The 4,592-nt window shown below is 36.1% G+C and overlaps 1 pseudogene; it reads right to left on the reverse strand.

Moving 5' to 3' along the window:
* Positions 1-453: 453 nt before the first annotated feature.
* Positions 454-595, reverse strand: LOC114207203 (small nucleolar RNA SNORA72; annotated as a pseudogene).
* Positions 596-4,592: the final 3,997 nt, after the last annotated feature.

A 4,592-nucleotide genomic window follows, 5' to 3' on the forward strand; every position in this document is an offset into this window, starting at 1 on the left:
ACTCTAATCCTTTTCATATGAATGTGAAATGCTTGTGATCATCCTTCAGGATGAGATTGAATAAAACACATTGGCCCAATGAACACTAAGTGCCAGAGGCTATGTTTACCTGTTCCAGAAAAGATACCACATCCAGCAAAGCATCTGAGATTGTGGCTTCCACTTCGTTAAGTTTGAGTAGTCTACTGTTATCATTCACGTTTCATTTGCATTTTGCATGGGCCAAACAGATTAATTTCTTGGGGACATGTAAAGTCTGACCTCCCCTGCCTTTTTTGTTTGTGTGTTTCTGAACAGTTTTACCATTCACTTAATGACAACTGGTAATCATCAAATTAGCAAAGGTTATCTGCAAAAGTTATTACGTTATCTGTGCTGTCATTTCTCGAGGTAATAAAATATCTAGAGTCCCAGACACTTTCTACATAAAATGTATCATATTAATCAGACTTGGTTTACCACCAGTCTTCATAAAACCAGACCTAGAGAAAGAACTAGGTCTGGAGACACATGTATGATCTTAATATAGCAAATGTTCCCCTGCTTTAAAAAAAACCTTTGAAAAGACTTTTTAAGAGCAGTTTTAGGTTCACAGCAAAATTAAGCAGACAATATGGAGATGTCCTACCTATACACCTCCTGCCCCTACACATGCACAGCCTACCCCCATTATCAATATTCCCCGCCAGAGTGGTACTTTTGTTATAATCAATGAACCTACATTGGCACATTATTATACAATGCCCATAGTTTACATTAGGATTTGCTCATTGTGAACATTTTATAGGTTTTGATAATGTAGAATGACATATTATTTACTACCGTGGTATCATACAGATTAGTTTCAGTGCCCTAAAAATTCTCTGTGCTCAGCCTATCCATCCCTCCCTCCCTGCTGCCACTGGCAACCATTAATATTTTTACTGTCTTCATAGTTTAGTCTTTTCCAGAACGTCCTATAATTGGAATCATATAGAATGTAGCCTTTTCCATATTGTTCTCTTTCCCTTAGTAACATCCATTTATGGTCTCTTTCCCTTAGTAACATCCATTTATGGTTTTTCCACGTCTTTTTATGGCTTGACAACTTATTTCTTTTTAGCACTGAATAATATTTCATAGTTTGGGTTTACCATAGTTTGTTTATCCTTTCACCTATTGAAGAACATCTTGGTTGCTTCCAAGTTTTGGCAACTGTGAATAAAGTGTTTATAAATGAATGTTAAGTTTACAATCCATTTTGGTAATTACCAAGGAGTACTATTGCTGCATGATAAGGTAAGATATGTTTAGTTTTGTAAGAAACTGTCAAACTGTCTTCCAAAGTGGCTGTATTAATTTACATTCCCGCCAGCAATGAATGAAAACTTCTGTTGCTCCACATCTTTGCCAGCATTTGGTATTGTCAGTGTTTTTGATTTTTGCCATTCTGATAGGTGTAAGTGATATCTTGTTTTATTTCAATTCCTTAATGACATACGATGTTGAGCATCTTCTCATATCCTCATTTGCCATCTCCATATCTTTTTTGGTAAAATGTCTTTTCAGTTTTTGCCCATGATTTAATTGAGTTGTTTGGTTTTTTAGTTGTTGAATTTTAAAAGTTCTTTGCATATTTTAGGTAATAGTCCCTTATCAGATATCTCTTTTGTGATATTTTCTTCCAGTCTGTGACTTTTTTTTTTTTCATTCTCTTGACCCTTACTTTCTAAGAGTCATTTATGGTGGCACTAATCTCTTCAATTCCTCCATGGATGTTGCATTACTTCTAATTTACTATCTTAGCCAGGAGATGGGGTACAGTTGCAGCAGCTTCCACTTGGCCCTGTTTACCATAATGGCTTTTACTCCACATGTTAGGGAACCAGTGAAAGGATTCTAACAGCTTCTAAATGTATGCACTTAGGGACGGGGGAAATTACAAGTGAACACTTGAGTCCACTGGATTCACTGCGAATTGATCTTTAGTTAATTCTTTTAAAATAGTAAATGCACACTAAGGAAAAGAGAACCCTTAGAACTTTGAAGGCCAGGTGGATGTAGACCATGAGCTGTCACTCATACCATAAGACCCAAGATGCCATGATGGCTCTGTGGAATGCTTGGCTTAAGGATTTCAGGTGATAGTTAAGTGTCAGTTTCTCCCTATAACATGGAAATATTAATTACATCTACTTCATGAAGTTGTGATGAGAATTAAATAAAGAAGACAATGCTGGCATTTAGTATGTTCTCCATTCATGCTGGTTACGGTGCTAATGCTAGAGTTAATGCTGCCTATTTTAAAAATATAGTTTTTAGAACTAGCTCTGTGAGGGCATGCTGAATAATGTAAGGAGAAGAATGAGATACAGAATAAGAAAGAGAAGTCGAAGGGAAAAGAGAGGAAAAAAATGAGAAAGAATAAAGAGAGAAGAAAAAGGAAGGAAGAGAAAGAGATAAAGAAAAAGAAAAAGAAAAAAGACGAAAAAGAAAAAAGACAGAAAAGAAAAAAAAGAGAAGAAGATTTCAACTATCTGTATGTTATGAGCAGAGGTACAGACTTGCCAAATGCTGTTGGCTGTCAAAAGTTTCTCTGAGTATACTATAAGACTGGAATGCATTTCAGCAACTAAGCTCAAGTAACACCAAAGGCTCAGGTTTAGAACCATAGTCATGATTATCTTCAATGCCAATTATCTATTGCTGCCTAGTAAAAATCATTCCACACTAGACTGACTGACAAAAAATAATTTATTATTAGCTCTCATATTTCTGGGGATTGACTGTGCTCAGCTGGACGGTTCTTGTTTGGGGTCTTTTAAACAGTTGCAGTCAGATACCAACTAGAGTCATCTGAAGTCTTAACTGAGCTGTATGTCCACGATGATTCATTCAAATATCTCGTACTGGGTGCCTGGGTGGCTCAGTTGGTTAAGCGACTGCCTTCAGCTCAGGTCATGATCCTGGAGTCCTGGGATCGAGTCCCACATCGGGCTCCCTGCTCAGCAGGGAGTCTGCTTCTCCCTCTGACCCTCTTCCCTCTCATGCTCTCTCTCTCTCATTCTCTCTCTCTCTCAAATAAATAAATAAAATCTTTTAAAAAATAAAAAAAACAAATATCTGGTACTGGTGGTGACTGTTGGCTAGCACCTACAAATGATCTCTTCACTGGCCTTGAGCTTCCTCACTTTATAGCAGCTTCAAGGAAATCTGACTTCTCAGTTGGTGGCTCAGAGCTCCAACAGGGATGAGTAGCAAAAAATTTGCACCTACCTTTAATTTACTACACCTGTTCTCAAAAGACAAACCATGTAGGAGACAAGCATGATTTCTGAGTCCACACAAACCAGCAGAAACACCGTTAGAGATAATGGCAAGTGTGGAGTTAAAAGGAGAGCAAAAATTATGATCTTTATCCTGAGGAGACTTAAGACCTAGTTAACCTGAAAGGAAAATAAGTGTTATTTAGAAAAAAAAAAATCTTACTTCACTTTTGCATTCTAGAGGAGCATTCTACTAATGCTCATTAGTAATGATACCAGATACTCAGAGGCCACTGGATTCTTGTTGTTAAGCTTGATAGGACTTTTGGGATGAGAAAGATAAGAACTTCTTGGATAAGGCCCAATTAGAAGGTTACCCAGAATGGCTAGGTTTCTCTACATTAAGAAGTTAACATTAATTCTGGATTTTGTGGTAGTGACCAGAAGGCATAGGCCTGAGGAGGTACACTCCAAATTTGCTTGGGATGACATAATTACTTATTGGCAAATAAGCAACTTTTAAGTCCCCCCTCAATACAGAATTCAATACATACTGTTTATAAAAATCAAACCCATAGTATTATTACTTTTGCATGAAGAAATCTATACATGTTTGGTATTTTAAGCACTTATAATTTAAGAGAATTTGGCTTCTTAGAGTAAATGCCAGATATATGATTCAAATTTTACATGTGGAATTGCATTATTTGTTTAGACTTAAAATTTTATGTTTAATTTATGACATTTGCATGATTTCCTTAAACACTTTAGAAGAGTTTATGAAGTCAGAAAATATATTTAAAGGAAAAGTGAATATATTGAACTTATAAAAACAGCTAAGAATATTTTAAGGCATTTAAATCTGTTAGTGGGTCAAATATTAACAGGAGGTCTTTAAAAATGTTTGCTTAAATGTGTTAGGCTTATAAGATTTGTAGGGTAAATTTAAAAGAGTAAGGAAGTTTTGATTTTGTAATCATAATGAACTGAATATTAATTTTTATTTTTTAAAAGATTTTATTCATTTACTTGAGAGAGAGAGAGAGAGAGAGAGTGCAGAGATTGAGAGAGAAAGAGAGAGCACTGAGCAGGGAGCCCGATGCTGGGCTCAATCCCAGGACCCCAGAATCATGACCTGATCCAAAGTCAGACACTTAACTGACTGAGCCACCCAGGCACCCCTATATTAATTTTTATACCAAAGTAAATCACTGAATAGTATTGTCTGTGCACAAAAGTTACCCTGAAGTACATTAAAAAAGCTCACATTTAAAAGTATTCATTCTTTGAGTTGATAATTCTAGCTTATGGGATATCCACCTATCAATGGGCTGCTTTTTAACTGTT

This window comes from Eumetopias jubatus, unplaced genomic scaffold, assembly GCF_037043125.1.
Source record: "Eumetopias jubatus isolate StellerSeaLion01/CBP00866 unplaced genomic scaffold, mEumJub1_p1.0 scaffold_1, whole genome shotgun sequence".
NCBI classification, from domain to species: Eukaryota; Metazoa; Chordata; class Mammalia; order Carnivora; family Otariidae; genus Eumetopias; species Eumetopias jubatus.